The 25,956-nt window shown below is 48.9% G+C and overlaps 1 pseudogene; it reads right to left on the reverse strand.

The window, feature by feature from the left end:
- LOC146871149 (uncharacterized) overlaps positions 1-25,956 on the reverse strand; it is a 417,898-nt pseudogene that overhangs the window by 114,666 nt on the left and 277,276 nt on the right.

Consider the following 25,956-nt stretch of genomic DNA (forward strand, 5'->3'; position numbering starts at 1 on the left):
AGCTTCTGTATGGCCACCCAGTCAGAGGACCTCTAAGTCTGGTCAAAGAAGGCTGGGAGCAATCTCCCAGGAAGCCTCCCCAGAATGTATATAGTTACATGCTGGCCTTCAGGAATCAGACTAGGCGATTCAGGCAACTTGCTGAGGCAAATCTGGAAGCCAGCCAGGAGGAGATGAAGCGGTGGTACGACCAGAATGCCACTCTGGTAGAGCTTCAGCCTGGACAGAAAGTATGGGTCTTGGCCCCCGTGGAGCCGTGTGCGCTCCAGGATAAGTGGACCGGTCCCTTTGAGGTGGTGGAGCGCAAGAGTCCTGTTACCTACGTGGTGGACCTGAAGTCTCCTAGGAACCCCTTAAGGGTCCTACATGTCAACCGCCTCAAGCCCCACTTGGAGAGGTCCCAAGTGGGCATGCTCTTGGCAACAGATGCTGGAATGGAAGAGGAGACAGAACCTCTTCCTGACCTCCTGTCAGCCAAGGAGCAAGATGGGTCAGTGGATGGTGTCATCCTCTCTTCCACCCTGACCCCTGAGCAACAGAATGATTGTCGCCAGTTGCTGGGACAGTTTTCTGACCTGTTTTCCCTGGTCCCTGGTGTCACTGATTGGTGCGTCCATGATGTGGACACTGGGGATAGTCCACCTGTGCGGCACAAGGCCTACAGGGTGACTGACAGGGTGAGGACATGCATCAAGGAGGAGGTCTCCAAGATGTTTGCACTCGGGGTAATTGAGTCTTCTAGCAGTCCTTGGGCCAGCCCCGTGGTCTTGGTCCCAAAGGCTGCAGCGCCGGGAGCCACACCCGAACTCCGGTTCTGTGTGGACTACAGAGGACTCAATTCGGTCACTAGGACAGACGCCCACCCCATCCCCAGAGCTGATGAGCTCATCGATCGGCTAGGGGCTGCCAACTACCTCAGCACGTTTGATTTAACGTCTGGGTATTGGCAGATCGCCTTGACCGAGGGGGCCAAAGAGAGGTCAGCATTTTCCACCCCAGATGGGCACTACCAGTTCCGGGTTATGCCATTTGGGATGAAGAATGCCCCTGCCACCTTCCAGAGATTGGTCAACCAGGTGTTGGCTGGGCTGGATTCGTTCAGTGCAGCCTACCTGGATGACATCGCAGTGTTCAGCTCCACTTGGGAGGAACACTTGCGTCACCTCTGGGAAGTGTTGATGGCGCTGCGCAAGGCAGGCCTCACGATCAAGGCGAGTAAGTGCCAGATCGGGCAGGGTTCCATGGTGTACTTGGGACACCAAGTTGGGAGTGGCCAGGTGGCACCCCTTCAGCCCAAGATAGAAACCATCCTGAATTGGGAGGTGCCCAAAACCCAGACGGAGGTGAGAGCCTTCCTAGGTCTCACCGGGTACTACAGGAGGTTTGTCAAGGGGTATGGCAACATGGTTGCCCCCTTGACAGCGCTGACTTCGAAGAAGCAGCCCAGGAAAGTGATTTGGACTGACACCTGTCAGAAAGCTTTTGAGGCCTTGAAAACTGCTATGTGCACGGCGCCCGTGCTCTTGGCTCCCAACTTCTCCAAAGAGTTTATCGTTCAGACAGACGCTTCAGAGCATGGTGTGGGGGCTGTTCTTTCACAGATTAATGAGGAGGGCCTAGATCAACCCGTAGCCTTTCTTAGCAGGAGGTTACTTCCACGGGAACAAAGGTGGAGTGCTATTGAGCGTGAGGCATTTGCTGTGGTCTGGGCGCTGAAGAAGCTAAGACCCTACTTGTTTGGGTCTCACTTCCGGGTTCAGACGGACCACAGGCCCCTCAGATGGTTGATGCATATGAGGGGTGAGAATCCAAAGCTGTTGAGGTGGTCCATTTCCCTACAGGGTATGGATTTCACGGTGGAACATCGCCCTGGTACAGATCACGCCAATGCTGACGGTCTGTCCAGATTTTTCCGCCTTAGTGATGAGGAACTCCCTGGGGTAGGGTAGTTCTCCCCACTTTTCAGCTGGAGGGGACACGTGTTAGACCTGGCACCTTGGCGTGAGTCTCCCTTCCTCTTTTTGTCGCTGTGCCTCATGTGTTTTTATGGTGTTGGCCGCTCAGCGCGCTGTGCCACTGCCAACCAGTGTCGCGGTGCGAGTGCTCCCTATGTAAATTGTATATGTTGGTTGGATTCCATGATTGGATTGTTTGATTTACTGTCAGACCCCAGTAAAGTGCACCAGGGGCGCCAGGGCATGTAAATGCGAACACCGCTGGTGGGCTTGCAGCACTGGTTGTGCCACCCACAGGAGCGGCCGGTAAAATATGTCTGAGGTCTGCCACCGCAGAACCTGCGTGCAGTCTGGTACTGACATGCTGACCGGCAAGTGCCCACACTTGCCAGTCCCTAAAACCTTCCCTTAGCTGCATGTTAGTCACCCCTCTGGTAGGCCCACGGGCAGGGTGCGTTGTAAGCCTAAGGTAGGACAAGCCCGGATGCGTGGCATGTCCTAGTAGTGAATTACCGCCATCTTGTTGTTCACTACTGCAAGGCTACCCTGTTCTCATAGGCCAGTATGGGCGGCCTGGATTATTACACCCTATGATCCTAACCGACCCAGGGAACATGGTAGAAGATCGAGTTTAGTATGCCTGAACTCGGAATAATAAGGTACATCTTTTCGCAAGGTTTATTTTAATATTCCGGGTTTGCAAATGCCGCTTTTAGAAAGTCGGCCTTTGCTTGCCTAAACATTTCAGCCGCCTCTGCGTGATGTGTATCTGATGTCTGGCTGGTGTGAGTGACAGGGCTGGGGGAACCCAGATGGGCAGGGCCAGGTAGCCTGGTATGAATAGGACGATCGACAGGTAGATGGGTGGGAGGAGTGCTCCTAGGTTCTGAATAGGACAGTGCTCCGCTACCTCGATGCCGGCTCCACCCCCTGTGGAGCGTCTGATGACTCTGCCCTGCACTCTGAAAGAAGAAGCCTGCATCACGTAAACAAAGTGCTCAGAAACCGGACTGAACTAGGCAAGGGCCCCCCTGGCCTGGGAGAACAAAAGATTTGTGGTATAAATGGAGGAGCCCTGCTCCTAAGAAACTAGATCCGCTTTTGACCAAGAAGAATCTCTGCCTGAGGAGGAGGCACCGGGAAAGCTGTAAGAGGAAGACTGTCCCTATCCTGGGGGATTGGCCTGCAGTGGTGACCTTGCTGCCAAAGGAGAGAAGAGAAACTGTTGCTGAAAACTTTACTTTACTTTTACTTTCAAGACTTGTGCTTTTCCAAAACGATCTCCAAGGGCTTGGAACTGAGCTTGCCCCCTGAACTGAGCCCCAGGACCATTGGGCTCTACCTGATCTTCACTCGCCTGCTGCTGGACTGTGGTGTCCTTTCCCTCGCCGGAGCTGTGACCCTCGTGCCCAGTCCCTCCCTGAGCCGTGACCAGGACTGCTTAGCCGCCCCCGCCTTGGGAAGAGCCTCGCTCGATCGGAGCCGCTCCCCCTACGCTGTGCAGGGCTGCCCCGTCACCTCGCTCGTGGAGGCTCGCTGTGCACCTTCACCCTCCCGCCGGAATCGGCGTGTGAGCATCTCCAAGCCTCGGACGGCCCGGACGCATCTGCGTGCCCGGCTGCCCCGCTTTGTTCACCCGCCACCTACAACACCCCGCTCTTGTCGTGAGCCTGAGGATCAGACACCCTCGTGAAGTGTGGGAGCCCCGGACGCCGCCTCGCTCTTCTGTCGAAGAGCCGCTGAAATCCCGCACCCGCCTTTGCGTCAAGAAACAAGGTACTGTACTTACGAACTCGACCGCGAGCTCGCATCGGATCCAGGGTCCGCAACGTTCTTATTTCCCTGTCATCTGCTGTGTGCTTCCGGGGCGCTGCCTCAGCACAAAGTACGCTGAGGCCTACAGTTACCTTGTGCCCGCCTAAAGAACTTTACGTAAAACAAAGAGAACTTTACCGTATTTCCAAGAATTGTGGCCCCATCAGTTCAACGTTACTGGGCCTTGTATTTGAATCTGCTGAATCTACATAAAAGCTTATTTTTATATACTTCCTGATTGGTGTCCATTTGTGGTGCATGCAAGGGGTTTACTGTATGTGTAATTGCATTTGCTTAACCGTGTACGCCTGAGACTTAGCCTAGACTGCTCGCGCCACGCACCTAGAGGGTGAGCAGGGGTTATTCTGGGGAGTCATCCTTCGCCCTGACAAGAAGTAAAGGGTCCCTGCTTGTTGTGGGTTCACACCTGCGTCAACCAGAGCCCCCTCATTTCTAACATGGATCAAATCTGTATTCAACATCTGTTGCTATAAGAGAATTAGCCCATTGTATCCATCTCGGATGTAACGCTTTGGCATTTGGGAGGCTGGCCTTTGTAACAGCTTCTAAAGCCGGTACCAGAGTTACGACAATAATGCGTTTCCCCTGAGCCAGTGCTCTTTCTCTTGCTACAGCTGTCTGAACGGCTGTCAGTATTTTTTCTGTTGAAGTGAAACACATTTCTGCATTTGTGTACAGGTGTGATTTGTATGCAATTGCCGCAGTTTCTCCCTCATTAAAGGTCAAATAAGTGTAACCGCATTGACCCGCAATTATTCGTATCACTAAGTGGCATACGTTTACGTGTGTCTGTAAGGGTTTGGAAGCAATCATGTCTTCCTGGAGTAAACGAAGAATATTAGTATGTTCTTGTGTCCAATCTCTGGCTGAAAAGTCAGGTTTTATTAAGTCATAGAAAGGTTTTACCTTTTGTGCATAATCTAAAATGTATGTCCTGCCAAAATGTAGGAATCCTAGTAATGACTGTAAATGTTTTAATGATTTTGGAGGCTGTAGCAGCGCAGATATTTCTAAAAAGTTTGCTGCCAGACTTTTGCCTTCACTTGACAGCTCATATCTCAAGAATAGGACATTGAGGTGGGCAATTTTCGATCTTTTTAAGTTTAATTTGTAGCCTTCTGTGGCAAATCCCATAATAATGGTGCTTACCCTGGTCAAGTGCCTCTCTAAGTCGTTGTCTGTCAGATAAATATCATCCACATATGACAACGCTTCTTCATAAAAATTTTTAAGTAACTCTATTACTCTTGCTGAAAATACACCTGGGCTGTTTTTATACCCTTGGGCGAGTCGACAGAATTGTCGCTGGGACCCTAAGGCACTGAATGCGGTCAAATACCTGCTTTCAGGCGCTATATTTTAGCAGAAAAATCCATTCGAGATATCAAGTGTGGTTTTGTATTTTTTGCGCACAATGTTATTCATTAATGCGGCACTATGTGCATTTTGGACAGCAAATGTCTTTGTGCACGAGTTTAAATGTCTGTAATCTAAAACTAGACGATATGTATTGTCAGGTTTAGAGGTACATTTTTCAATGACCCCTTGGTATTCAAGTTGATCTAAGATCTCCCCGACCTGTTTTTTAGCTTCTTGCTTTATTGGATATTGTCTCTGAGCAGTAGGTGAGACTTTTAATGGGATCACGTGATAGGTTAAACTCTCATCCCACCCAGGGTGATTTTGTATAATGCTGGAGCTTGAGCTACTGCCCACTCCTGTGCATATGTATATTTAAGGTGAATGGGAACGTAGTTGGAAAATGCAGGTAAAATTATACTTTCTCCCCTGGGGCACTCAATTACGAATGCAGGTGGCCAATCTTGTTCTGCTAACAGGATTTCATAACCAGATGATAAGTTCTTCCAAAAAAGATCTTTTACTTTCCTGGGCTTGTCCCCCTCCATCCGGAGTGTAATTTCATATAACTTATGTGGGACGCTCACCCTGGTGTCTGGTGTTTCAACTGTGATGTAATCATTCAACTCTGCTGTCACCAGAAATTCCTTCAGGTTCAGGCGAGCTATCGTTAGAGCCCATTCCCCGTTCAGAAGTTGTGTCCTCAGAATTCTGGGCATGTCTGATTTTCAGACCAGCAACTTTCTTTTTATTAAATTGAGGTTTTAGATTTTGCTTCTCTTCTTTTTTAGAAGTAAAGTCTTGAGCGCTTGCGCTGCTTTTCTCTGGACTGTGTGTGCTCCTCTCTATTTTCTGACCGTCCTTCTCTTTCGGAGCTTTTCTTCGAGCCCTCCTAAGATGCCTGTCTAGATGTACCTAAGTTTACCTAGCATGTAAGTAGGTGCGAAAAAGCTTATAAGCCTAAGACCCTAATAGTCTAGAGTCTAAGACTCTACGAGCCAAGAATCCCACTAGGATTTAGTCGAACCCCAATACCTGAATAGCGAGAGGGTGGGACTTCGTCCTGGACTTGAGCTGGACACCCCGCAAGGGCTAGTCAGACCACTGTCAGCTAGAGCGATGGCATGCCGTTGCCGCAGCGTCTCTGGTCAGTGTGTCGGCCTTGAAGTCTTGGTTCCTTCTCTCTTACTGATAGCAAGAGGTGCTGTATTTATACATTCTATGTACATGTGTTAGCCATTGTTCAGTATGAGGATGATGTTGGGGATTAAACCTTTGTGCATAGATAGGAGAGATGAAGTATGCCCCCTGGAGAGTGTTTTCATAAATTATTCATATGAGCTAAGGATGACGTCTTAGCAATATCGATCGGGCAAAACCCACCCTCGTCATGAAACTAGGTGAAAGGTTTAGTCCTTATAAGGCCTCAGTCCTTATAAGGCGTTCAGTCCCTATAAGGCATTCTGTCCTTATTTGGAGTTATGTCCTCATAAGGCTCATTCATATGAAATGAAGGGGAGATGATGTAGGGAAAGAGTACGATGTTCTCTAAACCTATGTCAGGCTACTGATATGAAATATAACAATGATACAACAAAAAGCAAAAGCAAGAGGTGCTAGGGCATTACATATTCGTCAGAGAGGCGCTAAATCCTATAATCCAATGTATATTTGTAAAAATTGGCAACAGGTGCAAAGCGGTTGCCCTGCCAAGTCAGAAACATGTAGACATTCTAGAACACAATTTCTCAGCATTTCACCCTGCAGAACAATGCACTAATATTTTACCTTAAAGCGTTTGTCATTCTGGATAAGCACTTCCAAAACTTGTTTTTTAGCAAAGCTTGGTTGACAACAATTTTCCTTCATTAAATTATTTATTTCAACGATGCAATGTACTCAGAAAGCGACCGTTTTTAGGTCGAGCCCGGGCAGTGCATTCGCAACTGCGAGGCATGCAGTATTGGAGTATGTGCTTGAAGCCCTGCCCACTCTCCTCCCATATTTTTATTTGGCTTGCATCATTGTCCTTCATCAATGCTGGCTTCCGAGTCGTTATTAAGCTTGTTAGTCTGTCCTTGGTACCGCCTTGTCTGCATTTGCTACCTCCCATAACGACTGGACCTTTTACTTGTCTTGTTACACGGTCTGCTTTATCTTGGCTGTGAGCACTATTTTGTTTAATAACTTGCCCCTTTTTTCACCGACTACGCCACACTTTAACTATAGTGTCTGCGTTTCTTTATCTATTTTAGCTGCACGGTCCACTTTAAGTATAGCAGCCGTGCTTATTTATTTATTTATTTTTGTTAACGAGCGCACATGCGGTGCTCTCACATTCATGGAGGCCATGCCCCTTTCTTTGGAGAAGCTGCATCTAAAGAAAGGTACGCAGGTGCTATTAAAGTGAAAGCGCAGCATTGGTGTTTCAACTTGACCAACAGATGATTTTTTTTGTCAAAGCGCTGCATGCCCCGGTTTCACTTTGTCGGCAAAGCCCCTTTCTTTAAACACGGCTTGTCTAAAGAAAGGGGCGCAGCCTCCATAAATGTGAAAGTGCTGCATGGGTGCTAGTACACAAACAAATATTTGTGATGCAATAGGTCTCGCATTTGCAAGAGTTTAACCTATTGCATTGCCGATAGCTCAAACTCCTGTAAATGCGAGACCTATTGCATTGCAAATGCTTGTTTGGTCTGCAATAGTGTATTTTAAATAATGTTTCAGTCAGGACAAAAAATGCAAGCCAGGTCTATGTTCAATTACACAGAATTAGCATGGATCCAATTGCCAATTAGGGGGAACGCCTTTCTTAAGGAAATAATGTTTAAAAATATGTTTTATGCTCAAAACCATTTGATAATGATGTCGAGCAAGGCACACTGCGCCGAGAAGACAGATCCATAACATGGGCAGTGGATTGAAGGAACTTGACCCCTAAAACTTTATAGAAGTAGAGGAAGCCCTTTTTCACACTAAAAAGTGATTGGTGTGCAAGTAAACACATTTCGAGTCTTGATATAGTTGTATTCTGAGAAACACGTGTTGGCTGATGAGATATGGATTATTGGATTATGGCTCATATGATGTGAAGAAAAGGTTATTACACGATTTGATATGAGAAAATGGTAGTTCAGTTGGATCAGTCCGAGGCGTGAGGTACAGAGGCGCAACTGGAGCAAAGATTTCGGGGGGGGAGGGGTTGGGGGTAATTCTTCCAGCAATAGGCAGAGTGGAGATGAAAGGGTGAAAAAACAACAAAGCCTCCTAAACACACAAATGGTCTTTTAAAGACCTGTGAAGTACTCGGGTGCGGCTGTGATAAACTCAACAAGCATTAAAAATGCAATCGGTCTCGCCTTTTATTAAGTTAGTCATTTGCTTTGCTATACAATACCATTAGCAAAGCAAATGGCTTTAACTTAATCAAAGGCTCACTAGTGGAGAAGTTACGGCATGACATCATGCCAGGTGAGCATTGTAGGGGAAGGGAAATCCTTTAAAGAGTCATTTTCTCTCTGGATTTCCCTTCTCTTTTTGAAACTCAGGAGCAGCAGCATTGTTGTGGTGTCACCAGGGATGTAAGTAGAAGTTTTTTCAATATTACATACAAGCCATAGTTGCTGCTTATTTATCTTATGCAAGTAACAACCATTGACAAAGCCAATAGTCCTGACTGGTTGTAGGTATGATGTTATTTGTTGTATCATATATATGGATGCAATGACAGAAACAGTAAAATACAAGTCGGGCTAAGCACAGATGTTTAGTTTATGTGTTTTTAATCCGCATCCTTAATCACATTGACCACGCCCCTTTGAGAGATCCCCTAGATTTTTCATCCCACTTAAGGCCCTGCAGAATGTAACTAAGTGCTTACAAGCAGCATGAATCTGTATTCAACTACATACTGAAACGTGCAGAAGGGAAAGCAAGCAGCAGCATGGGCAAGCCAACCAGCACAGCGTGGAGGTCGAAAAGTATTTCAAAACCTCATTAGCATCTGTGCTGTATTTACCTTGCAGCCTCCACTGGCCCTCTTCAATCACCTCGTTGCAGCACCACTTCCAAGCCAATGAATAAAGCTGCTGGGTTGCAGTCCGTGCACGAGCACACCAGTACCTGTTGTTATTCAGTTCATCTTGTGCTGCCTAAGTTTAAAAGCTACGCGCAACTCCTGTCCTGGACGTATACTTCTGGCGCACTAACCCAACACGCCACACTAGCCCACACCCTGCATAAAGAAATCACATCTGTCAAGCGCACCTCTCACCCCACGATGCACAGATTCACTCGAGCTGCACAAAGCAATGGGCACCCACTGACGGTCAAACGTGAAGCAGTTTTTAACAAGACTTGAAAGCTGCAGAAAATGTTAATGTAATGAAAATAAATTACCGTAATGCCAATCCTAGGTCAGACTTATAAAACACAAATTTGGAAGCATGTTCAGTAGTATTTACTAGCAGTAGCGAAAGACAAGAACATACCGATACAGCTGTCTGTGGAGGCTTTCTGTAATGTAGACAGCGTGCTCAGCGTAACATAGGAGGGTCACTTTGCGACATTCTTTAATCAGTGCCCCTTGAAGCATGGCTCTTAGTTGAAAGCACGTTGGGACTAGGGCCGCTGAAAGGTGGGGGCTGGAGGGCAAAGTATACAGGAGAACAAGCTGGCTCCGTGGAGCCGACGGGGGGAGGGAAAGTGAAAGTCGAGATGCGCGCGCAGTGTAACGCGAGCCTCTGGGGACAGGAGATGTGCACGCGTACGGAGTGCACATCTTCTGTCCGCGCGTGCCACCTCTTTTCTCCCTTCGCTAGAGAAACCGGCAACAATAGATCTCGCCAAGGCGCGAGACCTATTGGCTATGACAATGCTTCAGGCCGGCCCTAATCTCAGCAGGGTGACCTTCAGGCAAATGCTGGTCCAGCATCACCTGATATCAATTGTTGCTACCCCAGTCCAAACTAGTACCACAACGGTAGCTTTCTCAATACTATGTACAGAAGTATCGTTTATACCGTGAGAAGGGCTCTCAAGTTACTTAGACGAGAATCCCCCATTGCATAGATCTGACGTGCCTTCTAGCCACCCCGAGGCTACCAGGGACTCTTCCCTTAGCCTAGCGGCTTGCTCGCTTATCTCAGGTTCCCCTGTCTCAGAAAGAGCTGCCATTTTTAGTTGTTCGTTGCGGTTTTCAGTACACTCCGTGGGACACTACAGCCAAACGAGCACATGACTGCTGCACCGTTCACCCTGACTCAGTTTTATAGGTGGTGACACCTCCGCTCTCCCGCCTGATTCACAGTGCTGCAACGGCAACCACACGTCCCTTATGCAACTCATCCTTTCCGCGCGGAGACCATAGATCACCGCAGACAGGAAAGAATGTCATATTTCCGCCGATCCATATTTGATGCTCCAAAATCCACCTCCCTACTGCCGTGCCTCGTCATCCACTATGAAGGAGCCTGTATCCCATGACGGAAGTGGAAGCTCTTTCCATTCTTAGAGTTCCTATTTTTCACCAGCACAGGCCCTGTGGTTGCCAGTGGTACAGTTCACATATATTTCTGCATTTCAGTTTTCACAGACGAAGCATCATGGAATCCTCAGCTACTGTCTTTTTTATGAAGACAATGAAACAGTAGGTACAGTTAAAAACAAGGAAAAAACGGACGCAAAAAAAAGTGCTCGCCAGTCAGCCACTGTTTATCTTTGCATTGCGCTGTCACTTTAAGCTCAATGCAAATATAAACATGCGGCCTGCCTTCCTTCTGCCATGAAAGGTTTCTTGTCTTTATGGGGCCATGTGTTTGAAACACATGGCCCCATAAAGATAAGAAAGCTTTTACCGCAAACGTAAACCAAGCGAGCCAGTCCAACTGGGACGGCTCTAAAAGAGAAAACTGTACGTCACTGTAAGCTCTTTTCCAATGGCTGGCCACCGTTTAGCATAAACGGTGACGCCAGCCAATGGAAAAGATGGGCGTGGCTTAAACCCCGCTAGTGAAATCTACCCTAACTCATTAAATATCGCCAGCGAGACTGCGCATGCCTGCGCAGCCTATGCCAGGCGAGATCTAAAAACTGTCTGTGTGTGTGCCCGGGAAGCTGTCTCAGCTGACATACATGACGATGGGAGGGAGGGGGGAGTTGGGGCTGAAGCCCTTTGAGCCCTATAGGCGTTGCGCTCCTGCATGAGGATATGGCAATCTCTGAGGGGCAATCCGAGCTAGTCGCCAGTCTAGATCATCTAACGGGTTTACGTAGTCTTCCCATTTCTGTTTTAGGATTATTAATTTCTCTGGGGTGTTAGCAACCAAAGTGTAGTATATCTGTGATATGCCCCCCTCCCTAATCGGCCCATTTGCAGTAGTTTGGCCTCCAGCTGGTTATGTTCGGGCAAATCTGCAGAGTCAGCCTTATAAGAGGGCAAAGCATGCCAGAGCTGTAGATATTTATGAAACTTTGTCTGTCACAAGTGAACCCGTGTTTGCAAGTCTTGGAACGAATGATCATAAGTGGTCTGCCTGCCAGACTTCTCCCAAGGTCGTAATGATGATTTTATCCCATTTCTTGGAGCCGTCCAGCTGTGCAGTGCGGTATGGAACTTTTAGCTTTATGGGTTAAATTAAGCAAGAGGCATAAAGAAAGAAAATTGCAAACTGATTTGTATGTTCCTTGTTGATATTGTATTCATGTTAAAACATATGTTTACTTTAGACAGTTATTGACGTTTGTAAAATAGGTTTAACAATTGGAGGTAAGGGTGCAGAGCTCCTTTGAGAAGTTAAACCAAGGGGGAATTTTCAAAACAAGAAACGCGATGCTGGAGAATAGAGAGAGAAAGATATTGATCAGACTGGAAGCTGCAGTGCTTGTGCCTGAGAGGGCATTACCTGGAAGGTGTAGGCCTGGGAGTGCTGTGGTTGAAATGACCATCATGCGGTACAGATTATCCGTGGCTCGCCGGGACTGTTGTTCTCTTCCAGGGCACAAGTCCTAAACAAGCATTTACAATGCAATGGTCTAGACATTGTTAAAGTTAGAGCTATTGGCATTGCTCATGACATTATTTTTGTTTATGTTTTTGTTTTTAAAACATTTAACCCCTTCGCTGCTAGGCCTTTTCCCCTCCTGTGCTAAGCCTTTTTTGGGCTATTTGGGGTAGTGCGCGCTTAGGCCCCTGTAACTTTTTGACCACATTAGGTATCCATGCCAAATTTGCGTCCTTTTCTTCCAACATCTTGGGGACTCTAAAGGTACCCAGGGTTTGTGGATTCTCCTACAGGGTTCCCAGAAATTAGTCAAAATACAGCAAAATTTTGTTTTTTTTGTGAAAAATTGGAAAAACGGACTGCAAATGAAAGCTTCTGGGTTTTTCTCTGCAAATGGTATCAAAAAAGGGTTTGTGGGGCTGAAATCACCATTTCTCCAGCTTTTAGGGAATGACAGAATTTTGTTAGAAAACCAACATTTTGTACACAGTTTTGGCATTTGTCTGGGACATACCCTATTTTTGCTATTTTTTGTGCTTTCAACCTCCTTCCAGTTAACGGTAGAAATGGGTACAAAATCAATAATGGATCCTGGAAAGCTATACATTTTTGAAAAGTAGACAAAATTCTGAATTCAGCAAGGGGTCATTTGTGTAGATCCATCAAGGTTTCTTTATAGAAACTTACAGATAAATATAGGAAAAATTAAACATTTGTTGAAAAAAGCAGCATTTTGAGTCAACGTTTTCACCTGTAACTTCTTCGAATTATGACATCTCTTTGAAAGCAATGTACCGTTACATCCGGTGGACCTTCCTGGTTGTGGGGACATATAGGACTTGTAGGTTCACCAAGAGCCCAACGAACCCAGAGTAGAAAACTGCGCAGCATTTTGTAATGTTTTTTTTTTTGTTCCGGGTATATAGCAATTATTGTGGGAAAATGTATACATGGAAAAATCGGTATGAAAGACACCTATGTATTTCTGAAATGGGAACAAATTACAGAGTTTAGAAACAGTGCATATTTGTACATTTTCGAAATTGGGAATACTCATATTTGCATGACAATTATTGGTCATTTTTCAAAATGATTTTTTTTTACACAATGTCTTTCATTTGGAAGGGAGAAATGCATCAAAAATCAATAGGTAATAACAGTTGCTTTACAAATCTGACCTACCCTAAGTCTCCCGATAAAAATGGTACCTCACTTGTGTGGGTAGGCATAGTGCCCACGACAGGAAGTGGCTCAAAACCTAGGTTGAACGCACCACATTTTCACACTGAAAATTTACACTTTATTTGCGAAGAGTCTAGCTCTAGTTTTTGAACCCTATCCCTGCCGGCACCTAGGGAAACCTAGCAAACCTATACATTTTTGAAAACTAGACACCCAGGGGAATCCAGGATGGGGTGACTTGACTGCCTCCCACCATGGTCTGTTACCCAGAATCCCTTGCAAACGGAAAAAATTGACAAAAAAAACACATTTTCCCCACATTTCTATGATGGAAAGTTCTGGAATCTGCGTGGATCCACAAATTTCCACCCACCCCGCGTTCCCCAAAGTCCTCCGAGAAAAATGGTACCTCACTTGTGCGGGTCGGCCTAGTGCCCGCGACATGAAACGGTGCAAAACGCAACGTGGTTTTGCAGTGAAAAATGACCCTTTTTTTGGCAAAGTGACTAGCTGTAGATTTTGAACCCTAGCCCTGCCGGCACCTAGGGAAACCTAGCAAACCTATACATTTTTGAAAACTAGACACCCAGGGGAATCCAGGATGGGGTGACTTGACTGCCTCCCACCATGGTCTGTTACCCAGAATCCCTTGCAAATGTAAAAAGTTGACCAAAAAAACACATTTTCCCCACATTTCTGTGATGGAAAGTTCTGGAATCTGCGTGGATCCACAAATTTCCACCCACCCCGCGTTCCCCAAAGTCCTACGAGAAAAATGGTACCTCACTTGTGCGGGTCGGCCTAGTGCCCGCGACATGAAACGGTGCAAAACGCAACGTGGTTTTGCAGTGAAAAATGACCCTTTTTTTGGCAAAGTGACTAGCTGTAGATTTTGAACCCTAGCCCTGCCGGCACCTAGGGAAACCTAGCAAACCTATACATTTTTGAAAACTAGACACCCAGGGGAATCCAGGATGGGGTGACTTGACTGCCTCCCACCATGGTCTGTTACCCAGAATCCCTTGCAAACGGAAAAAATTGACAAAAAAAACACATTTTCCCCACATTTCTGTGATGGAAAGTTCTGGAATCTGCGTGGATCCACAAATTTCCACCCACCCCGCGTTCCCCAAAGTCCTACAAGAAAAATGGTACCTCACTTGTGCGGGTCGGCCTAGTGCCCGCGACAGGAATCGGCGCAAAACGCAACGTGGTTTTGCAGTGAAAAATGACCCTTTTTTTGGCAAAGTGACTAGCTGTAGATTTTGAACCCTAGCCCTGCCGGCACCTAGGGAAACCTAGCAAACCTATACATTTTTGAAAACTAGACACCCAGGGGAATCCAGGATGGGGTGACATAACTGCCTCCCACCATGGTCTGTTACCCAGAATCCCTTGCAAACGGAAAAAATTGACAAAAAAAACACATTTTCCCCACATTTCTGTGATGGAAAGTTCTGGAATCTGCGTGGATCCACAAATTTCGACCCACCCCGCGTTCCCCAAAGTCCTACGAGAAAAATGGTACCTCACTTGTGCGGGTCGGCCTAGTGCCCGCGACAGGAATCGGCGCAAAACGCAACGTGGTTTTGCAGTGAAAAATGACCCTTTTTTTGGCAAAGTGACTAGCTGTAGATTTTGAACCCTAGCCCTGCCGGCACCTAGGGAAACCTAGCAAACCTATACATTTTTGAAAACTAGACACCCAGGGGAATCCAGGATGGGGTGACTTGACTGCCTCCCACCATGGTCTGTTACCCAGAATCCCTTGCAAACATAAAAAATTGACAAAACAAACACATTTTCCCCATATTTCTGTGATGGAAAGTTCTGGAATCTGTGTGGATCCACAAATTTCCACCCACCCCGCGTTCCCCAAAGTCCTACGAGAAAAATGGTACCTCACTTGTGCGGGTCGGCCTAGTGCCCGCGACAGGAATCGGCGCAAAACGCAACGTGGTTTTGCAGTGAAAAATGACCCTTTTTTTGGCAAAGTGACTAGCTGTAGATTTTGAACCCTAGCCCTGCCGGCACCTAGGGAAACCTAGCAAACCTATACATTTTTGAAAACTAGACACCCAGGGGAATCCAGGATGGGGTGACTTGACTGCCTCCCACCATGGTCTGTTACCCAGAATCCCTTGCAAACGTAAAAAATTGACAAAAAAAACACATTTTCCCCACATTTCTGTGATGGAAAGTTCTGGAATCTGCGTGGATCCACAAATTTCCACCCACCCCGCGTTCCCCAAAGTCCTACGAGAAAAATGGTACCTCACTTGTGCGGGTCGGCCTAGTGCCCGCGACAGGAATCGGCGCAAAACGCAACGTGGTTTTGCAGTGAAAAATGACCCTTTTTTTGGCAAAGTGACTAGCTGTAGATTTTGAACCCTAGCCCTGCCGGCACCTAGGGAAACCTAGCAAACCTATACATTTTTGAAAACTAGACACCCAGGGGAATCCAGGATGGGGTGACTTGACTGCCTCCCACCATGGTCTGTTACCCAGAATCCCTTGCAAACGGAAAAAATTGACAAAAAAAACACATTTTCCCCACATTTCTGTGATGGAAAGTTCTGGAATCTGCGTGGATCCACAAATTTCCACCCACCCCGCGTTCCCCAAAGTCCTACGAGAAAAATGGTACCTCACTTGTGCGGGTCGGCCTAGTGCCCGCGACAGGAATCGGCGCAAAACGCAACGTGGTTTTGCAGTGAAAAATGACCCTTTTTTTGGCAAAGTGACTAGCTGTAGATTTTGAACCCTAGCCCTGCCGGCACCTAGGGAAACCTAGCAAACCTATACATTTTTGAAAACTAGACACCCAGGGGAATCCAGGATGGGGTGACTTGACTGCCTCCCACCATGGTCTGTTACCCAGAATCCCTTGCAAACGGAAACAATTGACAAAAAAAACACATTTTCCCCACATTTCTGTGATGGAAAGTTCTGGAATCTGCGTGGATCCACAAATTTCCACCCACCCCGCGTTCCCCAAAGTCCTACAAGAAAAATGGTACCTCACTTGTGCGGGTCGGCCTAGTGCCCACGACAGGAATCGGTGCAAATCCCAACGTGGTTTTGCAGTGAAAAATGACCCTTTTTTTGGCAAAGTGACTAGCTGTAGATTTTGAACCCTAGCCCTGCCGGCACCTAGGGAAACCTAGCAAACCTATACATTTTTGAAAACTAGACACCCAGGGGAATCCAGGATGGGGTGACTTGACTGCCTCCCACCATGGTCTGTTACCCAGAATCCCTTACAAACGGAAAAAATTGACAAAAAAAACACATTTTCCCCACATTTCTGTGATGGAAAGTTCTGGAATCTGCGTGGATCCACAAATTTCCACCCACCCCGCGTTCCCCAAAGTCCTACGAGAAAAATGGTACCTCACTTGTGCGGGTCGGCCTAGTGCCCGCGACAGGAATCGGCGCTAAACGCAACGTGGTTTTGCAGTGAAAAATGACCCTTTTTTTGGCAAAGTGACTAGCTGTGGATTTTGATCCCTAGCCCTGCCGGCACCTAGGGAAACCTAGCAAACCTATACATTTTTGAAAACTAGACACCCAGGGGAATCCAGGATGGGGTGACTTGACTGCCTCCCACCATGGTCTGTTACCCAGAATCCCTTGCAAACGGAAAAAATTGACAAAAAAAACACATTTTCCCCACATTTCTGTGATGGAAAGTTCTGGAATCTGCGTGGATCCACAAATTTCCACCCACCCCGCGTTCCCCAAAGTCCTACGAGAAAAATGGTACCTCACTTGTGCGGGTCGGCCTAGTGCCCGCGACAGGAATCGGCGCTAAACGCAACGTGGTTTTGCAGTGAAAAATGACCCTTTTTTTGGCAAAGTGACTAGCTGTAGATTTTGATCCCTAGCCCTGCCAGCACCTAGGGAAACCTAGCAAACCTATACATTTTTGAAAACTAGACACCCAGGGGAATCCAGGATGGGGTGACTTGACTGCCTCCCACCATGGTCTGTTACCCAGAATCCCTTGCAAACGGAAAAAATTGACAAAAAAAACACATTTTCCCCACATTTCTGTGATGGAAAGTTCTGGAATCTGCGTGGATCCACAAATTTCCACCCACCCCGCGTTCCTCAAAGTCCTACAAGAAAAATGGTACCTCACTTGTGCGGGTCGGCCTAGTGCCCGCGACAGGAATCGGCGCTAAACGCAACGTGGTTTTGCAGTGAAAAATGACCCTTTTTTTGGCAAAGTGACTAGCTGTAGATTTTGATCCCTAGCCCTGCCGGCACCTAGGGAAACCTAGCAAACCTATACATTTTTGAAAACTAGACACCCAGGGGAATCCAGGATGGGGTGACTTGACTGCCTCCCACCATGGTCTGTTACCCAGAATCCCTTGCAAACGGAAAAAATTGACAAAAAAAACACATTTTCCCCACATTCCTGTGATGGAAAGTTCTAGAATCTGCATGGATCCACAAATTTCCACCCACCCCGCGTTCCCCAAAGTCCTACGAGAAAAATGGTACCTCACTTGTGCGGGTCGGCCTGGTGCCCGCGACAGGAAACGGCGCAAAACGCAACGTGGTTTTGCAGTGAAAAATGACCCTTTTTTTGGCAAAGTGACTAGCTGTCGATTTTGAACCCTAGCCCTGCCGGCACCTAGGGAAACCTACCAAACCCATGCATTTCTGAAAACTAGACACCCGGCCGCTTCCAGGGAGGTATGGCTTGCGTGGATCCCCCAACGTTTCCTTACCCAGAATCCCCTGCAAACCTCAATTTTTGTTCAAAAAATCACTTTTTTCACACATTTTGGGGTGGGAAAGTAGTGGCATCACCGGGCTCACACAAATTTACCACCACCCAGCGTTCCCCCAGGTCTCCCGGTAAAAATGGTGCCTCACTTGTGTGGGAGGCCCAAGTACCCGCGGCAGGCAAGGACAACAAACGTAGTGAGGCGACATCAAAATGGCCTATCGCCAAACCACCTGGTTTTGCAAGGGGGGTCACTTTGGTTTTTGGCCCGGTGCGCGGCGGCCATCTAGGGAAACCTACCAAACCCACACATTTCTGAAAACTAGACACCCGGCGGCTTCCAGGGAGGTATGGCTTGCGTGGATCCCCCAACGTTTCCTTACCCAGAATCCCCTGCAAACCTCAATTTTTGCTCAAAAAATCACTTTTTTCACACATTTTGGGGTGGGAAAGTAGTGGCATCACCGGGCTCACACAAATTTTCCACCACCCAGCGTTCCCCCAGGTCTCCCGGTAAAAATGGTGCCTCACTTGTGTGGGAGGCCCAAGTACCCGCGGCAGGCAAGGACAACAAACGTAGTGAGGCAACATCAAAATGGCCTATCGCCAAACCACCTGGTTTTGCAAGGCGGGTCACTTTGGTTTTTGGCCCGGTGCGCGGCGGCCATCTAGGGAAACCTACCAGACCCATGCATTTCTGAAAACTAGACACCCGGCGGCTTCCAGGGCGGTATGGCTTGCGTGGATCCCCCAACGTTTCCTTACCCAGAATCCCCTGCAAACCTCAATTTTTGCTCAAAAAATCACTTTTTTCACACATTTTGGGGTGGGAAAGTAGTGGCATCACTGGGCTCACACAAATTTACCACCACCCAGCGTTCCCCCAGGTCTCCCGGTAAAAATGGTGCCTCACTTGTGTGGGAGGCCCAAGTACCCGTGGCAGGCAAGGACAACAAACGTAGTGAGGCGACATCAAAATGGCCTATCGCCAAACCACCTGGTTTTGCAAGGGGGGTCACTTTGGTTTTTGGCCCGGTGCGCGGCGGCCATCTAGGGAAACCTAGCAAACCCACGCATTTCTGAAAACTAGACACCCGGCGGCTTCCAGGGAGGTATGGCTTGCGTGGATCCCCCAACGTTTCCTTACCCAGAATCCCCTGCAAACCTCAATTTTTGCTCAAAAAATCACTTTTTTCACACATTTTGGGGTGGGAAAGTAGTGGCATCACCGGGCTCACACAAATTTACCACCACCCAGCGTTCCCCCAGGTCTCCCGGTAAAAATGGTGCCTCACTTGTGTGGGAGGCCCAAGTACCCGCGGCAGGCAAGGACAACAAACGTAGTGAGGCGACATCAAAATGGCCTATCGCCAAACCACCTGGTTTTGCAAGGGGGGTCACTTTGGTTTTTGGCCCGGTGCGCGGCGGCCATCTAGGGAAACCTACCAAACCCATGCATTTCTGAAAACTAGACACCCGGCGGCTTCCAGGGAGGTATGGCTTGCGTGGATCCCCCAACGTTTCCTTACCCAGAATCCCCTGCAAACCTCAATTTTTGCTCAAAAAATCACTTTTTTCACACATTTTGGGGTGGGAAAGTAGTGGCATCACCGGGCTCACACAAATTTTCCACCACCCAGCGTTCCCCCAGGTCTCCCGGTAAAAATGGTGCCTCACTTGTGTGGGAGGCCCAAGTACCCGCGGCAGGCAAGGACAACAAACGTAGTGAGGCGACATCAAAATGGCCTATCGCCAAACCACCTGGTTTTGCAAGGGGGGTCACTTTGGTTTTTGGCCCGGTGCGCGGCGGCCATCTAGGGAAACCTACCAAACCCATGCATTTCTGAAAACTAGACACCCGGCGGCTTCCAGGGAGGTATGGCTTGCGTGGATCCCCCAACGTTTCCTTACCCAGAATCCCCTGCAAACCTCAATTTTTGCTCAAAAAATCACTTTTTTCACACATTTTGGGGTGGGAAAGTAGTGGCATCACTGGGCTCACACAAATTTACCACCACCCAGCGTTCCCCCAGGTCTCCCGGTAAAAATGGTGCCTCACTTGTGTGGGAGGCCCAAGTACCCGCGGCAGGCAAGGACAACAAACGTAGTGAAGCGACATCAAAATGGCCTATCGCCAAACCACCTGGTTTTGCAAGGGGGGTCACTTTGGTTTTTGGCCCGGTGCGCGGCGGCCATCTAGGGAAACCTAGCAAACCCACGCATTTCTGAAAACTAGACACCCGGTGGCTTCCAGGGAGGTATGGCTTGTGTGGATCCCCCAACGTTTCCTTACCCAGAATCCCCTGCAAACCTCAATTTTTGCTCAAAAAATCACTTTTTTCACACATTTTGGGGTGGGAAAGTAGTGGCATCACCGGGCTCACACAAATTTACCACCACCCAGCGTTCCCCCAGGTCTCCCGGTAAAAATGGTGCCTCACTTGTGTGGGAGGCCCAAGTACCCGCGGCAGGCAAGGACAACAAACGTAGTGAGGCGACATCAAAATGGCCTATCGCCAAACCACCTGGTTTTGCAAGGGGGGTCACTTTGGTTTTTGGCCCGGTGCGCGGCGGCCATCGTGGGAAACCTACCAAACCCATGCATTTCTGAAAACTAGACACCCGGCGGCTTCCAGGGAGGTATGGCTTGCGTGGATCCCCCAACGTTTCCTTACCCAGAATCCCCTGCAAACCTCAATTTTTGCTAAAAAAAATCACTTTTTTCACACATTTTGGGGTGGGAAAGTAGTGGCATCACCGGGCTCACACAAATTTACCACCACCCAGCGTTCCCCCAGGTCTCCCAGTAAAAATGGTGCCTCACTTGTGTGGGAGGCCCAAGTACCCGCGGCAGGCAAGGACAACAAACGTAGTGAGGCGACATCAAAATGGCCTATCGCCAAACCACCTGGTTTTGCAAGGGGGGTCACTTTGGTTTTTGGCCCGGTGCGCGGCGGCCATCTAGGGAAACCTAGCAAACCCATGCATTTCTGAAAACTAGACACCCGGCGGCTTCCAGGGAGGTATGGCTTGCGTGGATCCCCCAACGTTTCCTTACCCAGAATCCCCTGCAAACCTCAATTTTTGCTCAAAAAATCACTTTTTTCACACATTTTGGGGTGGGAAAGTAGTGGCATCACCGGGCTCACACAAATTTACCACCACCCAGCGTTCCCCCAGGTCTCCCGGTAAAAATGGTGCCTCACTTGTGTGGGAGGCCCAAGTACCCGCGGCAGGCAAGGACAACAAACGTAGTGAGGCGACATCAAAATGGCCTATCGCCAAACCACCTGGTTTTGCAAGGGGGGTCACTTTGGTTTTTGGCCCGGTGCGCGGCGGCCATCTAGGGAAACCTACCAAACCCATGCATTTCTGAAAACTAGACACCCGGCGGCTTCCAGGGAGGTATGGCTTGCGTGGATCCCCCAACGTTTCCTTACCCAGAATCCCCTGCAAACCTCAATTTTTGCTCAAAAAATCACTTTTTTCACACATTTTGGGGTGGGAAAGTAGTGGCATCACCGGGCTCACACAAATTTACCACCACCCAGTGTTCCCCCAGGTCTCCCGGTAAAAATGGTGCCTCACTTGTGTGGGAGGCCCAAGTACCCGCGGCAGGCAAGGACAACAAACGTAGTGAGGCGACATCAAAATGGCCTATCGCCAAACCACCTGGTTTTGCAAGGGGGGTCACTTTGGTTTTTGGCCCGGTGCACGGTGGCCATCTAGGGAAACCTAGCAAACCCACACATTTCTGAAAACTAGACACCCGGCGGCTTCCAGGGAGGTATGGCTTGTGTGGATCCCCCAACGTTTCCTTACCCAGAATCCCCTGCAAACCTCAATTTTTGCGCAAAAAATCACTTTTTTCACACATTTTGGGTTGGGAAAGTAGTGGCATCACCGGGCTCACACAAATTTACCACCACCCAGCGTTCCCCCAGGTCTCCTGGTAAACATGGTGCCTCACTTTTGTGGGAGGCCCAAGTACCCGCGGCAGGCAAGGACAACAAACGTAGTGAGGCGACATCAAAATGGCCTGTCGCCAAACCACCTGGTTTTGCAAGGGGGGTCACTTTGGTTTTTGGCCCGGTGCGCGGCGGCCATCTTGTGAAACCTACCAAACCCATGCATTTCTGAAAACTAGACACCCGGCGGCTTCCAGGGAGGTATGGCTTGCGTGGATCCCCCAACGTTTCCTTACCCAGAATCCCCTGCAAACCTCAATTTTTGCTCAAAAAATCTTTTTTTTCACACATTTTGGGGTGGGAAAGTAGTGGCATCACCGGGCTCACACAAATTTACCACCACCCAGCGTTCCCCCAGGTCTCCCGGTAAAAATGGTGCCTCACTTGTGTGGGAGGCCCAAGTACCCGCGGCAGGCAAGGACAACAAACGTAGTGAGGCGACATCAAAATGGCCTATCGCCAAACCACCTGGTTTTGCAAGGGGGGTCACTTTGGTTTTTGGCCCGGTGCACGGTGGCCATCTAGGGAAACCTAGCAAACCCACACATTTCTGAAAACTAGACACCCGGCGGCTTCCAGGGAGGTATGGCTTGTGTGGATCCCCCAACGTTTCCTTACCCAGAATCCCCTGCAAACCTCAATTTTTGCGCAAAAAATCACTTTTTTCACACATTTTGGGTTGGGAAAGTAGTGGCATCACCGGGCTCACACAAATTTACCACCACCCAGCGTTCCCCCAGGTCTCCTGGTAAACATGGTGCCTCACTTTTGTGGGAGGCCCAAGTACCCGCGGCAGGCAAGGACAACAAACGTAGTGAGGCGACATCAAAATGGCCTGTCGCCAAACCACCTGGTTTTGCAAGGGGGGTCACTTTGGTTTTTGGCCCGGTGCGCGGCGGCCATCTTGTGAAACCTACCAAACCCATGCATTTCTGAAAACTAGACACCCGGCGGCTTCCAGGGAGGTATGGCTTGCGTGGATCCCCCAACGTTTCCTTACCCAGAATCCCCTGCAAACCTCAATTTTTGCTCAAAAAATCTTTTTTTTCACACATTTTGGGGTGGGAAAGTAGTGGCATCACCGGGCTCACACAAATTTACCACCACCCAGCGTTCCCCCAGGTCTCCCGGTAAAAATGGTGCCTCACTTGTGTGGGAGGCCCAAGTACCCGCGGCAGGCAAGGACAACAAACGTAGTGAGGCGACATCAAAATGGCCTATCGCCAAACCACCTGGTTTTGCAAGGGGGGTCACTTTGGTTTTTGGCCCGGTGCGCGGCGGCCATCTAGGGAAACCTACCAAACCCATGCATTTCTGAAAACTAGACACCCGGCGGCTTCCAGGGAGGTATGGCTTGCGTGGATCCCCCAAGGTTTCCTTACCCAGAATCCCCTGCAAACCTCAATTTTTGCTCAAAAAATCACTTTTTTCACACATTTTGGGGTGGGAAAGTAGTGGCATCACCGGGCTCACACAAATTTACCACCACCCAGTGTTCCCCCAGGTCTCCCGGTAAAAATGGTGCCTCACTTGTGTGGGAGGCCCAAGTACCCGCGGCAGGCAAGGACAACAAACGTAGTGAGGCGACATCAAAATGGCCTATCGCCAAACCACCTGGTTTTGCAAGGGGGGTCACTTTGGTTTTTGGCCCAGTGCACGGCGGCCATCTAGGGAAACCTAGCAAACCCACACATTTCTGAAAACTAGACACCCGGCGGCTTCCAGGGAGGTATGGCTTGTGTGGATCCCCCAACGTTTCCTTACCCAGAATCCCCTGCAAACCTCAATTTTTGCGCAAAAAATCACTTTTTTCACACATTTTGGGGTGGGAAAGTAGTGGCATCACCGGGCTCACACAAATTTACCACCACCCAGCGTTCCCCCAGGTCTCCTGGTAAAAATGGTGCCTCACTTGTGTGGGAGGCCCAAGTACCCGCGGCAGGCAAGGACAACAAACGTAGTGAGGCGACATCAAAATGGCCTATCGCCAAACCACCTGGTTTTGCAAGGGGGGTCACTTTGGTTTTTGGCCCGGTGCGCGGCGGCCATCTAGTGAAACCTACCAAACCCATGCATTTCTGAAAACTAGACACCCGGCGGCTTCCAGGGAGGTATGGCTTGCATGGATCCCCCAACGTTTCCTTACCCAGAATCCCCTGCAAACCTCAATTTTTGCTCAAAAAATCTTTTTTTTCACACATTTTGGGGTGGGAAAGTAGTGGCATCACCGGGCTCACACAAATTTACCACCACCCAGCGTTCCCCCAGGTCTCCCGGTAAAAATGGTGCCTCACTTGTGTGGGAGGCCCAAGTACCCGCGGCAGGCAAGGACAACAAACGTAGTGAGGCGACATCAAAATGGCCTATCGCCAAACCACCTGGTTTTGCAAGGGGGGTCACTTTGGTTTTTGGCCCGGTGCGCGGCGGCCATCTAGGGAAACCTAGCAAACCCACGCATTTCTGAAAACTAGACACCCGGCGGCTTCCAGGGAGGTATGGCTTGCGTGGATCCCCCAACGTTTCCTTACCCAGAATCCCCTGCAAACCTCAATTTTTGCTCAAAAAAATCACTTTTTTCACACATTTTGGGGTGGGAAAGTAGTGGCATCACCGGGCTCACACAAATTTACCACCACCCAGCGTTCCCCCAGGTCTCCCGGTAAAAATGGTGCCTCACTTGTGTGGGAGGCCCAAGTACCCGCGGCAGGCAAGGACAACAAACGTAGTGAGGCGACATCAAAATGGCCTATCGCCAAACCACCTGGTTTTGCAAGGGGGGTCACTTTGGTTTTTGGCCCGGTGGGCGGCGGCCATCTAGGGAAACCTAGCAAACCCATGCATTTCTGAAAACTAGACACCCAGCGGCTTCCAGGGAGGTATGGCTTGCGTGGATCCCCCAACGTTTCCTTACCCAGAATCCCCTGCAAACCTCAATTTTTGCTCAAAAAATCACTTTTTTCACACATTTTGGGGTGGGAAAGTAGTGGCATCACCGGGCTCACACAAATTTACCACCACCCAGCGTTCCCCCAGGTCTCCCGGTAAAAATGGTGCCTCACTTGTGTGGGAGGCCCAAGTACCCGCGGCAGGCAAGGACAACAAACGTAGTGAGGCGACATCAAAATGGCCTATCGCCAAACCACCTGGTTTTGCAAGGGGGGTCACTATGGTTTTTGGCCCGGTGCGCGGCGGCCATCTAGGGAAACCTACCAAACCCATGCATTTCTGAAAACTAGACACCCGGCGGCTTCCAGGGAGGTATGGCTTGCGTGGATCCCCCAACGTTTCCTTACCCAGAATCCCCTGCAAACCTCAATTTTTGCTCAAAAAATTACTTTTTTCACACATTTTGGGGTGGGAAAGTAGTGGCATCACCGGGCTCACACAAATTTACCACCACCCAGTGTTCCCCCAGGTCTCCCAGTAAAAATGGCGCCTCACTTGTGTGGGAGGCCCAAGTACCCGCGGCAGGCAAGGACAACAAACGTAGTGAGGCGACATCAAAATGGCCTATCGCCAAACCACCTGGTTTTGCAAGGGGGGTCACTTTGGTTTTTGGCCCGGTGCACGGCGGCCATCTAGGGAAACCTAGCAAACCCACACATTTCTGAAAACTAGACACCCGGCGGCTTCCAGGGAGGTATGGCTTGTGTGGATCCCCCAACGTTTCCTTACCCAGAATCCCCTGCAAACTTCAATTTTTGCGCAAAAAATCACTTTTTTCACACATTTTGGGGTGGGAAAGTAGTGGCATCACCGGGCTCACACAAATTTACCACCACCCAGCGTTCCCCCAGGTCTCCCGGTAAAAATGGTGCCTCACTTGTGTGGGAGGCCCAAGTACCCGCGGCAGGCAAGGGCCCAAAACGTAGTGAGGCGACATCAAAATGGCCTATCGCCAAACCACCTGGTTT

Source organism: Triturus cristatus, chromosome 1_1 (genome assembly GCF_964204655.1).
Source record: "Triturus cristatus chromosome 1_1, aTriCri1.1, whole genome shotgun sequence".
Classification (NCBI taxonomy): domain Eukaryota; kingdom Metazoa; phylum Chordata; class Amphibia; order Caudata; family Salamandridae; genus Triturus; species Triturus cristatus.